Here is a 15773-nt window from a genome sequence, read left to right as displayed (position 1 = left end):
TCCCTTCACCCCCTCCTCCCCTCCCCATCTACAAACACTTTATTTTCATCTTTTCATTCTCTCACATTTTTTTTTTGAGACAGGGTCACACTACAGAGTTGAGACTGCCCAGGAACTCACTATGTAGCCCAGGCTGGTCTCAAACTCACAGCAATCCTCCTGCCACAGCCTCCCGAGTGCTGGGATTACAGGAGTGTGCCACCACGCCCGGCTTGTTAAATTATTTTTATGATCACAAAGAGGCCAAATTTTTCCATGGATACTCAATCTCCACATACATTATTGCACAAATTATGAGTGGATCAGCAATTATATTAATGATAAACTCATGAACATTTACATAAAACTACTGCTATAGGTTCTGGTGCATTTTGTGCAGCTACTTTAGTATATAGGATGAACCAGCTCAGCTACTGTAACTCAGGAGAATCAGCTTTCAAAACAGCATGTATTTCGTCTCACAGAACACTTGGTATGTCAAACCTGGGAGAATCAATAAACAAAGTGACACAAAGGGGCCTTTAAAAGAAAAGTTAGTGATAAAAAATGTTAGGTTAAAGTGTTGTTTAAAAATTTTAACAACTGGACTTTGGAACCAGGAAGTGTAGACATACTGAAAATTTTAAGAAAAGAGCTTCATGTTCTGCTTTGCAATCACTACTACACTCCAAAGAAGGCATTTGCATCTACTACAATATCTTCTCTGTTAGTATAAATTACTGCTTCAAATCCAAAGAAATATGACCACAATTCAGATAGAAGGGTTTTAAAATAAATTTTTCCCATTCAAAATAAAAATAATATAATCTTTGTCAAATTACAAAGAAACTACCAAAATGCTGAAGAAGCCAGAATGTTGAAAATGGTGAAGAAGCCAGACCACCACTTACCTTCACCGCCTGGGAGTGGAGTATATATGTCACATACCTGGATGCAGAGGTCTAGGTACAGGGCAAGGTCTCCTCTACTTTGCAGGGTGGTATAGATAAAATTCCTTTTGCTTCCCTGTGTTCAGTCTCCTGGCACACAGAACTGAGGCAGCTGGATGGGCTGCATGTCTTTTAAGAGATCTTGCAAATACAAAGAAGGTCTCTGAGTCAGCTTGAGATCCTATCTTTGAAACTCGTAGAACAGTAACAAAAGTGAGCTAAAAAATAAGGAGAGGAACTCTTTCTCAAGTTTTGATACCAACTCTGAGAACTGCTCTGTGCTATGTTTCAAGGAAATCTTTACCTGGCACCGTTAAAGGGTAGACAAGTGAAGCATCTGAAAATGAAGTTGTGGGGGAAAAACATGATATAAAAAGATTATGCCAAGCCAAGTGTAATTGTGCACACTTGTAATCCCAGGGACTCCAGATGTTGAAGCAGGAGTTCAAAGCCATCTTGGGCAACCGAGGAAGACTCTCTTCCAAAAAAAGAAGAAAAAAAATACCATGCCAAATTTGGATAGAAAAAATAATATGCCACAAAGTTACTATCAGCAGTCAGTATTGAAGCCAATAATTTGGTTGGGAAAATGCAGAGGGAGATGCCATCTAACAGTGATCTAAGAAGTGCACACCAATTCACGCATTTCCTGAACTCCTCCCAGAAGGACAAATTTTATGAGAAAAATTATGCAAGAGTTAAGTGCATGGCAGAATTTTTTTTTCTTTATAGAACAATGATCCAAAGAGTGTAATGGCTTCTTGTTTTCTGCCCCTTATGGAATATCAAATATCATTTCTTCTGGAATCTAATTCACTAGCTTCATTTCAAAATGGATCACTTTATTTTCCCCAACTGGTGGCCATACATTATAAACCATAGGCACATGACAGATTTCTTCAGTAAACTGCAAGGCTCCTGTGAGCTTTCCTGGACTTCACAGCCAGAGGAGTCCCAAGGTTACAAATAGTAAAGCTTTCTCCATGGCCACAGGTTCCTTTGATATTTAAAGAGAACTCACTGGCTAATTCATATTTAACACCATCCATTTCTGTTCCTACAAGTGTCAGCTGTGTTTTCTTTTCTGCGAACATGCTGACCTTGAACAACTTCATCAGAATCTCCTTTTGTCTTCCAATATTCCAGATTGTAGGAAAGGCCATTATAGGCTCTGGTTTGGACACCAACTTTCGAAGCTATCAGCTCAGGGTTCTCTTTTAGAAGTTTTATCTTCTTTACTGCAGAAGGTGTTGGGGTGAGGGTGGCTCTCATGTGCTACAGTTTTCTCTTGCTCAGAGCATGGCCAGATTAAGGAAGCCAACATCTATGCAGACCCCTCTAGCGCTGGACCTCCGACACCTCAGTCTTTCTCCATGGAGAGGATGGGCCCACTGAGCCACAAACACAGGCCCTATCCAGGGCTGCCCCCTCCCATCATGGCCATTAGACATAGATTGCTTTTTTAAAACTTTCATTCTGAATATCTCTGCTTTCTTATTTTAAAATGTAATTGACAAATAATGATTTATAAATATATTCAAGATATATGATTTGATATTATAATGATTACCACAAATTTATGAACACATCGATCACTATGTAAAATAATCAATTTTGTGTTTGCATATGTGTGGTTAGGGCCCTTAAAATCTATCTACCTACTTATCAAATTTCAAGTGAACAACAAAGAATGATTAACTATAGTCACATATCTATCTTCTAGCTGAAAGTTTGTACCCTTTGACTAACATCTTCCCACCTACTCTACCCCAAATTCACTGGCAACCACAGTTATACTTTCTGTTTTACAAATTCATTTCTTAGATTCCACATAAAATGAGATCATACAGTGTTCGTTATGTTTCTGGGTTATTTCCCTTAGTGTAATGTCATCCGAATCCATCCTGATTGTCACAGATGCAAGAATTTCCTTCTTTTATGACTAGTTGATTTTGTATTTTATGCACATCTATACGTATTGCATGCATGCCATATTTTGTTTTTCCATTCATAACTTAATGGACACTTATGTTATTTCTTCTTTTTCTTCATTAAGTTTATTGGTACTTTTTAAGTATACAGTGCAGTTACATTCTTCATTGGGATCTTCTACCTTTACATGACAGGTCTTGGTTCTGTACCCCTGCCCTCCCTTCACCCCCTCCACTCTCCCCTATTTACAAAGGTTTTGTTTCCACTTTTTCCTTTTCTCACAATTTTTCTTTTCCCTTATTTCCTTTCCCATAATCTTCCCACTTCCCCTACATTACATTATTTCTTTATGGTACCAAATGTGAATAATACTTCAGTGCAAATACATCTTCATGATGCCTTATCATTTCCTTTTGCTATACGTTCAGTCGTGGGATTGCTGGATCGGATGTTACAGTAGCTTGATTTTTCAGTTTTTGAGAAATTTCTATATTATTTTCTATAATTACTGTACCAATTTAAATTCCCATGAACAGTGTGCAAGAGCTCCTTTTCTCCATACCTTTGCTAGCACTTATTATCCTGTGTCTTCTTTTGTAACAATCATCCTGAAAAATGTGTGGTGATATCTCATTGTGGTTTGCACTGATTTGGGTTTCTCTGATGATTAGTACTGTTGAACACCTTTACATATGCCAGTTGGCTGTTTGTATGTCTTTGCTGAAAAAATATCTATTCAAGGTCTTTTTCCTTTCCTAAATCAGGTTATTTTATCTGTCTATTTTTGTATTGCGTTGTGTGAGTTACATAATTTGGATTTTAATCCTTTGACATATGGCTCAAACTTATCTTTCACCTATTTCATTTGTTGATCATTTCCCTTGTTAAAAGGATGCTTTCTAGTTTAATCAGTCTACTTTTTAATTTTTCTTTTGTTTCCAGTGCTTTTGGTGTCACTTCCAAAAATTCCTTGTAATGATCAATGTTCATGAAGTGTTTCCTTTAAAAGTTTTAAGTTTTCAGAACTCACATCTAATCTTTTAATCCATTTAAGGTTTGTCCTTGTATATGGCATAAAAGCCAAATTTCATTTTTATGTGAATATACAGTTTTGCCAGCACCATTTATTGAAGATACTGTCCTGCCCCATTGTGTTCTTGTCAGAGATTTGTTGGTCCTATATCTATGGGTTTCTCAGTTTACTATTGACTTCCTTTGACCTGTGTCTCCATTTAAAGAGTTCCATTTCATACATTAACAAGAAACCAGCCCCCAAATAGAAATTGAGAGTGAAATTCATTTATAATAGAATCAAAAAGAATAAAATGCACGGGAAGAGATTTAACTGAGTTGGAAGATCTGTACAGTGTCGCTGCAGATGTCTCAGTGTTGGGGCCTCGCCAGGCCATTTACCTCATTGCTTTACCTCTTGTTTCTTGCTTATACTGAGCCTAGGGATCAGCCAGAGGCGGAACTACAGAATATTCTCAGATATTTTCTGAGCATCTTCTGGTAACGTGCATGGCTTTTCAAATTTCCCTGTGTATGCAAGTGATTCTCAATACCCTAATTTCCCGGAAAATTCACTCTGAAGATTTTCTCCCAGGTTTGCAATATGTCTTTTGTTTACCTCATCTAGGATTCCTTGCCTCTTTTGGTGGCAGAAGGTTCTTTTTTTTTTTATAATGTTTTAACGAGTATTCTTGGCATAACTTCTTTTCCCTCGAGAATTCTGAATTAAGCACAAAAAGGCAAGCACCTTGCTTCTGTCCTTCAGATGATTACAAGACAAGTAGAAACAGACAAAAACAATGCTTTGACACTAAGATTTGCACTGCTTCCATCAGAATAAGGGACCAGGCTCCCACATTAACAGCATCAGCTATCTTCTTGAAGATAGCTGTCAAACCACTGAAATGGGGAGGGCAAGGGCAAGTAAAAACACCAGAAAACCTTTCCAACCATTTAAAAGTTGCTTTGCTTCCAATTTCTTGGTTCATTTGATTTCTGTAAACATTTGACTATTTTGAAAAGTTCAATCACGGTTGATTGTCACAGTTTTTGCTCATTTCTTTTGCTATTTCTGTGCAGGAATGACCTCCCTTCGTTATCTACTCTGCTATTTTCAGTGGGAAGCAGATCATTGGTTACTGAGGGATCAAGGGATCCTGGAGGAAGTTAAATAGGTGTGGTTTAAAAAACGACAATATGAGGAATCACAGTGGTTTTGAGCTATTTAGTGTGACTGCTGTGTTGGATTTGAAAAAAAATGATAAAATTATAAAAACTAAATTTTTACACAGCTACACATAGATGTACCTAAAACTCACAAACTTTGAATATACATAGTACCTATGTCTCTTTGTCAGTAATGTTGTATTATATTTATCCAAATGTTGCCATTATGAGAAACTGCAGGAAGGCTATATGGGAATCTCTCAATATTATTATTTGAAACGTCATGCAAAATTCACAATTATCTCAAAACAAAAAGTAAAAAATAAAAGCATTTATGTGAGGGTGGAAGCATTTGATGACAAATAAGTAATATTATAAGATAATGTTTAAAGTGAAAAAAATGACAAAACTTGTGGGTTGGATTTTTTAAATTATTGTATAACAATGGGATAAAAAGTAAGACTTGCAAGGGCTCATATAAAAAAATCAGAGGATTCAGTTCACTATAATTTTATAATCTCTAAAGTTTCAACTCAAACTAGGTCAGCACAGCTTACACTGAGTAGCATAGTATTAATCAGAATAATTTTGATCAATTGTTGTATTACAGCATTATAGCAGACATCACCAAACTTTAATTTGGCCAGATAGAAGGTGTTTGTGAAAAGATCCAAGAGCCATGTCATAGTAGTTATTTTTTGCTGTGTAACAAAGTAACTCCAAAATTTAGTAGGCTGAAAAAGCAAACTTTTTTTCACCTCAATCATTTCTATGGTTCATTAATTTGAGATAAGCTTAGTTGGTTCATTCTTGCTTGATGTCTCTTACAAGGTCACAAGCAAGATGCCGGTCACAGCTGCAATGAAAGGAATGTTGCATGGAGGCAGGGAGAATCCATTTCCAAGATGGTTCTCTCATGGGCGTCTGTTTCTTGATGGACTTGGGCATGAAGCTTTAGTGTCTAATCACCTGGATCTTGCCATTTATCTGAATGAGTGTCTGAAAACATGGCAGCTGGCTTTCCCAAGGGTAAGTGATCTAAGAAGGAGAACAGGGAAGAGATTTTAGTCACAAATGATCATTTTTGCCATACTCGATTTGTTGTTCCAACCTTCAGTAAAAAGGGTGTGTGTGTGTGTGTGTGTGTGTGTGTGTGTGTGTGTGTGTGTGTGTGTGTGTGTGTGTGTGTGTGTGTGTGTGTGTGTGTGTGTGTGTGTGTGTGTCTGTCTGTCTGTCTGTCTGTGTTTGTGCAATTAATACTACTTCTGGAAAGGACTAGTATCAAAGCATATGTGGACATATTTTAAAACCACGATACACATCATACAAGGAAAAGCAAAAAGAAAATTTCATGAATAAGAAAACGCCTAGGGAATTAAAGGTAAACTTAGGAATTGTCTTTTAAAACAAAGTGTTATTTCCCCAAAGTGTAGTTCAGCATAGATCTGCTACAGCTGCCCTACAATAGAATAGAAGCCATGTGTCTTCCTAGTCACTGTAACTATTTGAACAGGGAATGAAAATCCACATATCAGGGATGTCAGAGAGGGATTCTTACACAGGAGGACAAGCTGGGCTTGATTAACATTGAAGTAGTTTTCAACTCTCAGATTCTATGGCTCCTATGGGGCTGGAGATTTACTTCAGTGGCTCTGCTACCTTCCTCAAATCTAGGAAGGTGAAAAAACATATGACAGAATAAAACATTGGTTATTTAATTGCATTCTTGTGCAGAAATAGAGGAATCCCTGTTATACTATTCCCTTGCAGAAAGAATGTGTAATATAAATCATGAAGCAAATGATGAGATTTGAGATACTTACTTTGACAATGACAAAATGTAAACAAGCTAGACCTTGGTGTAGGGATTTTCATGTATCTATCTCCATATACATATACATATATATATATATATATATATATATAATAGGTATTTGTGTTATTCGTGTATATACGTAACATTCATTACATATAATATGTACAATTACTCAATGGGTACTTGGAAAATTACTGTCTCTCTGTGAAGGTTAAATATCATTTCTGGGTTTCAATTTTCTCAGTGTGTTAAAATGGAAATGCTCACATATCTAATTTATGGAATTTCCTGGAAAACTATTTGTGATAACTTATAAATTGTTTACTTCCATTCCCAGTACATTAAACTCTCAATAATCCATCTGTATGCTTATTATTGATGGAAATATGTTAGAGCCTTTATAATCCATGAATGACTTTGTTTTACTTAATAAATAAATGTTTCCTCTGTACAAGTCAAAATCCTCTTCATTTGAACTTTGCTTTTTCATCCACATCATCCAATTCATTGTCATTTTTTCGACAACCTCTTTTCCTATTTAAAAATAAACCAACTTGCCAACTGTGCATACCTTCCTGAGAAGTAACTGCAAGCTCCAGCCTGATTTGGTAGACCTAGTTTTTCAGAATCTGACGTCTACCTACCAGTCCAGCAACATCTCACAAAACTGGTCTTACATTTGACATTCCAACAACACAGAAATAGTTTCAGTTTTCCATATACACATGTACTAAATTTAGAAAATATAAATACAGCACACTTTATTAACTTTATTTTCAGGTAAACACCTAATAATTTTAGAGTGTTTCATGTAGCACTTTATTTCTTACAAGGTTTAGTTCATGCGACTACAATGCCCTGGAATTCACTTGCCCATTTTAAGATTCAATTTACTTACTATCTCCTGTAGGACACCCTTCCTCTATTCTCTCTGCCACCATTTCTAGTTGCATCAAATGACTCAAATATAGTAATTGTTATTTCTGTGTATTTCCCTGTGGGCAAAACTCTTTGAGGATAGACATCATATCTAATGTCTCTGTACTCTCTTTTTTTTCTTTTTATTGAGTTTATTGGTACATTCTAGGTATGCAGTACAGCTACATTCATTACTGGGATCTTGTACCTTTACATGACAGGTCTTGGTTCTCATTTTTTCCCCTTGTTGTCTCTGTATTCTTATTGTGCAGCATGGTGCCAGAGACACTGTAGGCACCCTGGAAATACTTGATTTGGGAATGATTTTCTAATATTAATATGTATAGTTTTCCTTTATGCCCAACTAAAATAATTTTTTACCATTGCACAAAAGAAAGTTAGAAATAAACCTTTCCTAAGAGAGACCCCAAACTCACACTTGATAGTAGTATATTTTCCTGTAGAGAGTGAAACATAAAAATGAATTTAATGGAAGCAATTGTTTCATTTTTTAAACACTGTGAAACCTTCCTCTATATTGTGAATTGTCTGCAGCCACTTTGACCTCAAAGCAATATTATGCTCTGGCTCATTTTGTTTAATTTTTGACTTAGGCACCCATATATCTTTAAGCTTATGTATTTTCCACATTTCAAAGAGTTATGAATAGGGGAGACAGATATAAATCCAGGTGAAAAACTAAATTTCCTATGTTTTAGATCTAGATGTCCCCCTCGCCAAGCTTCATGCGCTCATCAGTGGGGCTTTTGGGAGGTGATTGCATCATGGGGGGAGATACTGCACAATGGATTAGTTCCCTGATACGTTTATGGCCACATGTGATTTAGGAGGTAAAATCTGGTGGGAGGAGGTGGGGCATTGGTGACCTGGCCTGGCAGGGTCTATCTCCCTCCTCCCTTGATCACTCTCTGCTTCCTGCTGCCATGCCACAAGCAAGGCTTCTTTGCCATGCCCCATGCCATGCTCCTCTGCCTTGGAGCCAGCCGAGACCATGGAGTGAAAACTCTACAACCTGAACCATAATAAACTTTTCCCCCTTTAAAGTTGTGGGTGTCGGTTAAGTTATTATGTCCCAGCCACGAGAAAGTAACTAAGACATATGTACTCATGCTGAGAATTTATTAGGTAAAAGGATTTCTGCCCATTGCTTGCATTTTATTTTACCGAGTATAATTTTTATCTAGCACTTGAAAAAGAGAGTATTTGAATATCCATTAAGTGGAGAGTCAGTTGCAAATTTGTTATTCGATGCTGTGCTCACGCAGAAGACAGGGAAACCCATTAATCAGTAAGGAAAGGTTAGTCAGATGGAGAATGGAAATACTGGAATGAAATTTCTATTGCTAGCTCATTCTGTTTTCAAAACACACTCTTCTGTACTTCATTAAATTATGCAAACATCTTAAAAGATGTAATGTTTTCTAGTGACAGAGGTTGGAGCAAAATCTGCAGTCCAGTGGTGGTGAACCTATGGCATACATGTTATTGTGCTTTTCTTTTAAGATGAAAGATGTTAATGTTAATGAGTCTTTTTTCTAAACTGAGATATCAGTGTTTGGGTTTAATTGCAGCATTGGCACTTCACAATAAATAAGTGGGTTTTGGGGTTGCAGTTTGGTCATTAAAGCGTTTGCCATCTTTGCATTGCACTGTATTTAAGGCATCAGGCCACTAGATCTGGCTCAGGAGTAAATACTTCCCAGGGGAAGGATCCTAAGTTTCATAGATTGCTAAGTACAGTGGATAGGACTTGAGGGTGAATTTATTAGTTTGTCAGCTCCACTGAAATGAAGTACCATAAACTAGGTGGCATAAAACAATAAAAAATGATTGGCTAAATTCTGGATGCAAAAAGTTCAAAATCATGACGTTAGCCGTATTGGTTTGCTTCATTTTACTTTACTTTGGGGGTACCGGGAATCTAACTAGGGACCTTGCACTTGTGAGGCAGGCGGAAGCACTACTGAGCTAAATCCCCTGCCCCTAGTCATTCTGGTTTGTATCAGGTTTCTGGAGGAGAGTTTATTCCGCATCTCTCTTTTGCAGATGGGCAGCAATCATTGTCATCCTTGGGCTCATTGCTAATCTCCAACTCAGTGTGCACATGAAATTTTTCCTATTACATCACAGTCCTTCTTTATAGAAGGACATCAGTCACATAGGATTAGAGCCTACCTGAAAGATTTGATAATTACCTGTAAAGAAGCTACTTCCAAATAAAGTCACGTTCCCATGTAGGGAATGTTAGAACTTTAACATATCTTTTTCTTGGTGGGAGGGGGGCACGATTCAACCTAGAACAATCTGCCTTTTGCTCTCCTGTGTAGAAAATATTTTAATTCCATTTTGATATCCCGCAAAGTCCTAGCCTAGTCCAGCCAAATTTGAAATAAAAAGTATCAACTAATATAATTAACTCCCAAACCCCAAACTTCATTATCCAAATTATTTAAATAGATTATGAATAAGACTATTAGTTTGATCAACCCTGAAACAAAATTTCTCCCCTTTGGTGGAACTGTGAAACCTAGGAAGGAAAATATCTACTTTCAGATAGGAGCCAGGGGCAGATATAAGTTACACATGCTATTCCAAAAGGAAGAAACTGGAAGGGAAAATCGGTTGCGAGTATAGAGCAAGTTCACTACACAGCAAGGGAAACTCAGTTAGGTCGTAAGACCTACTAATATTGCAATTCTGTATGCTCTGTTCTTGGGGCCCACTGACAGCCTCTCCCTCTCACCACAAGCTGTAGTCTCACCGTCTGAAAACCAAAAGATGGTGGCCCAGCCCTCCAGGCTTGTGTTCTCTTTGGCCTTTGCATCCTTGACTCTGCCCTGGGAGTCATTTTTTTTTTCTTCATTCTGTCCCATTTCTGTCCAGTTCTAGCCAAAGGGGTAAAATTTATCTTTTGTCAATGTTATTGGAGATGTTTGGTGCTCCGTACTGTGCAGATAACTTACCTCAGTCTGCCTCCATCTTCATGGGTCATTCATGTTTCTGTGTCTCACTTTGCTTTCCTTCTCTTTGAAAGGGATTGTATTGGATTTATCTTCGCTGTCTTATTATGTCTGCGAATATTATATTCACAGGTACTTAGGGTTAGGACTTCAAAATATCTTTGAAAGGGACCCAATTCACCTCATAACAGGAAGAAATCTATCAATTCCTTAAAATAATGACAAAATTGGGAGTTTTGCCATATATAAAGGGGATTTGTTTTTCACAAATGTTGCCATTTTCGAAACTTTCATCAGATTTTGAAAAGGTTATACATGGAAAAATATTCAGAAGAGTGCTATTGATGAAGTTTGCAAGTACAAGTATTCTTTTTGAATTTTTGTTATTAATATATGCTTATGATACATAATAATTACATTCATCTTGGAGAATTTATATGCACATATAAATAGATGTATACACCACATCCTGATCAGTTTTACTTCCCCTTTCTCCCCCCACTCCATTACCCTATCCCCTTCTCAAGTGTGCCACCCTGTTTTGCACCATTTACTCTTTAAATAACATACATTTTGGGTTTCCCACATAAAAGGAATCATTTGATATTTAACCTTCTGCATCTTATTCATTTCATTTAGCATTTTATAGTCTCAAGATCCATCCATTTTTCTACAAATTACTCAAACTTATTATTCTTGATGGCTGAATACTACTCCATACTGTACACACACACACACACACACACACACACACATGCCCACACACGCCCACCCCCCCACACACTGTATTTTCTTTAACTTTCCATTTGTTGATGGGCATATAGGCTACTTCCATGATTTAGCGATTGTGATTTGTGCTGCTATAAACATGGCTATGTATGTATCACTCTAATTTGATGACTTTGGGAAGATACCTAAGGGGAAATAACTGGGTGAAATATAATTTCTAGTTTTTGTTTTTTGAGGCATCTCTGAACGATTTCCATAGTGGGTGTTCTAGTTTACATTCCTACCAACAATGTAACAATTGTTGCTCTTTCCCTCCCACATAACTTGACCAGCAGCATTTGTTTGTTTTTGAGTTCTTGATAATAGCCATTCTTTTTTTTTTAATTGAGTTTATTGGTACATTTTAGGTATACAGTACAGTTACATTCATCATTGGGATCTTGTACCTCTACATGACAGGTCTTGGTTCTCATTTTTTCCCCTTGTCCCTGCCCTCCCCTTCATCCTTATTACAATAAATGTAATCTCAGAGTTGTTTTGATTTGCATTTCTGTAATAGCCAGTGATACTGAACACATTTTCATATGCTCATTAGCCATTTATACTTATTTTGGGGGAATTGTCTATACATCTACATGAGGTCTTGGTTCTCATTTTTTCCCCTTGTCCCTGCCCTCCCCTTCATCCTTATTACAATAAATGTAATCTCAGAGTTGTTTTGATTTGCATTTCTGTAATAGCCAGTGATACTGAACACATTTTCATATGCTCATTAGCCATTTATACTTATTTTGGGGGAATTGTCTATTCTTTAACAGCTGCCTTGTGATTTCAAGAAGGCTGTGTTATATACCAACAGTGATGATTCAGGTGTCTGTCCAAAGCAAAGAACCAAGTAGAGAAAATGAATTCCCTTCCAGACTGCTTTAACTGTGAGGCTGTCTCTTCTCCCACTCATAGCAGTATATTACCCCTATCTCCTATGCACCTAATCAAAAGTATATCCTGACTCATTGCCTAAATAATATGGTTTTTGTAATACTTAATTCTATTAGAAAACCAACAAATCTCATTAAAATTGTAAGGTTTTTGCAGAATCAAATGTATTGTTGTTTTCTGAGTCCAACTCAACATGATCTCACTTGCCTTTTAAGTGATTCATATTGGAAAACAAATGAGTTACCACCACAGTACCTGTAAGTTCCAAGAGATTTGTTGAAATAAATATTTTACTTTATAAGATCAGGAAAGCTTTAAATATACAGAGTGACCAGGCTTTTAGGTATATAGTCAAAATAGTTAGGCATAGATTTATAAGATTCTGAGTTGATACTAATTATTTCCAATGGCAATAAAATTTTAGTTTATATGTAGCTAAATAACAACTATTTATAGTTTTAGAAGCATATATTAAATGCAAATATATTTTCCACTGACAACAGTTTTAGCCCAATTTGAGTGATTTAAACTGACTTGGCCAACATAATGATTAAACTAGTCACTCATGTAGATAGTTAAAGTATCTGTTAATTAGGATTTCAGATAACACTATAGTGAATTTGCTAGTACATTTAAATTGGAATTTAAATTTAAAGTGACACAAAAACCTTTTAAAAGACTAATGCTGGTCAAATATTTATTTAGTGTTGTTGGGTAAAATCGCTGCTGGCAAAGATTGGATGCATGTTAATTCTTTTATATCTTTTCTTGGAAAACAACCCTATAATGAAAAAAGAAAAAATACATGTGTTATAATTCCTTTGCAAATAATGTGCACATATTTCACAACTAAAAACCTATAGAAACAACTTTAGGTAAAAGCCATTTGATAAAACTCATGGGCTGATGAGTTTCAGAAAGAGTTCTGCAATCCAAAAAATAAAGAAAGAATGCCCATATGATGAAGAAGACTGCGTGTTTATTCTAAAAAGAAAAAAGGAGTAGAGTACGGTGATAAGTAAATTTTAAAGCACAAAAATGATATGAATCATATCAGTGGCCATGAATGGTTTCATTAGAACAATGTGTGAATTAAAATATTAAAATGGGGGAATGGTTGAATTCAAAAAGTGGCATGTAACTAACAACAGAATACATAATATATATCATAGAGAAGCACTAAACTCACGAATTATAGCACTTTTAGCATGGTATTTCATTTGTGAAAGATAATCATGTGCCACCTTAAGAAACCATGTCTTGAATAACAGTTTATGAAAACAACTAATTGTGCTTATGAGACGGTTGCATCCATCATTCATAGGAAAATCAAGGAATAGTTAAGTAAATGCATTTCCAAGCATAAGCTGAAATTCATGGTAGTGATTCCTGAAAAATATATATCTAAAATATCAATGTTTTAGCTACAAAGTTTCATAAAACATAAAAGAGCAACCCTTATAATAATGCATATGATTATTATAATCCTAACTTTGAGTATATACTGTACTTCATGTAAATATTGGATTTAATCATGGCACAAAGAGTGTAGTTTAGATATAATTCACCCTTTCAAAATTTAATTTAATACATTTTATGAAGTGAGGATAGTAAAGAGAAGATCCTTTTTCGTCTGTGCAGCACTGTGTTTGAAACTGTGGGGGACATTAGAGGACTAAGATCACCCTACTAATTGCACTGCATTTTTTTCTTTCTTGTTAAACAAGCAATAAGCCTGCAAGAGGCCAAGTAGAATCCATCGAGATAAATCAATATTGCAAACAAATAATCTACAGAACATGTTTGTATTTTCGTAGTCTAAATCATACTTTTAAATATTTATATTGTCTTGTAAAGATAGTTTATATGTGCTCCTAAACGTTGGAAAAATTTAAAACCACAAATAAGGAATGAAAGAAATCAGTCATATTTCAATCAGCAAAGAAAAGTATTGTTGCTCTCTGGCTCTATATTCTCCAAGTTGTATGTGAACATGAATATAAATATGTGTCCCACAGCCCTTTAATCCTGATTTTGATTTGAATAAGATTGAAATTTGGGCACATTTTTAATGTCTAGGTAATGTAGATTTACAGTCAGATTATGGGACTTCTACTTTTGGCTATAATGTAGCACAAGAAATGAAATTTTCACTCCTACCTTATACATATACAGAAAGTTCCAGATGGAATCTGCAAAACAACAATTTTGAATTTATTTGACACCAGGAAATGAGGAGCAATGATTTTTGAGGAATGGCAAATAAATAAAAAGAAAGCTTGAGGGTGTTTACTTATAGTTTTAAAAATATCCAGCACTCAACAAGGTAATATTAACAATGTCTGACATGTAATCAAAAGTACCAGCCATGCAAAGAAGCATGAAATTAGGATTGCTACTACGGAGGAAAATAAGTTGATCTAAACTGACACAGATGATAAAGTTAGTAGGCAAGGATAGTAAAACAGTTATTATAACTATTTTGCATGCTCAAGAAGAGAGTGTGGCGTTAAATGTGTTAAATACAAACATTAAAAATATAATAAAAGTCCTAAATGAACATTGAGATAAAATTACAATGTGTAAGTAGAAAATTACACTAGTTTGGATTAATGGCTGATTAAACATTGAAAAAATTTTATGGATGTGGAAATAGAACAATAGGCACTTTCCAAACTGAAATGGAGAAGAAAAAACTGAAAAATAGAGCAAATTAATCTCTGGGTCTACTTCACGTGATCAAATATACATGCATTTTGAAACATCAAGGAAGTTGAAAGAAAATTTTGAAAAAATAATGAATGAAAAAACCCCAAGTTTGATAGAAACCATAGATTCAAAAATTCCAACAAGAAACAGGGCAAAAACTGTACCATGGTGAATGATAATCAAATTTCTTAAAACCAATGCCAAAATCTTTAAGACAGCTAGAGGAAAAATGAAGACACTTTACCTAAACAAGAACAAAGAGAAATATAACAGAATTTTTTTTCTGCCAAAATAATGAATTTTAGCAGAGAATGGACTCAATCTTTAAAATGCCGAGAAGGGGAAAAGTCAATGTAGTTTTCTACACGGCAAGGAAAAATTTTAAAATGAAACAATTGCATTAAACCACACGTCTGCATACCACACAATCTCCAGACTCGAAATGTAAGATTCAATAGACCCCGGCACTTTGGCAGAGTTACACAACCACAACCACAATCAAACTTAGGTCATTTTTGCCATCCCAAATCAAAGCACTCTACCTACCAGCCGCTGTATCCCACCCCTCCTCCCTAAATCTAGATAACCACGGAATTACTTGGTGAAAAAAATACATATATATTTATATGTATATATTTATAT

The sequence above is a fragment of the Fukomys damarensis genome, unplaced genomic scaffold, assembly GCF_012274545.1.
Source record: "Fukomys damarensis isolate Sample0158 unplaced genomic scaffold, DMR_v1.0_HiC HiC_scaffold_39, whole genome shotgun sequence".
In the NCBI taxonomy this organism is placed as follows: domain Eukaryota; kingdom Metazoa; phylum Chordata; class Mammalia; order Rodentia; family Bathyergidae; genus Fukomys; species Fukomys damarensis.
Note: the sequence above shows the minus strand (reverse complement) of the source record.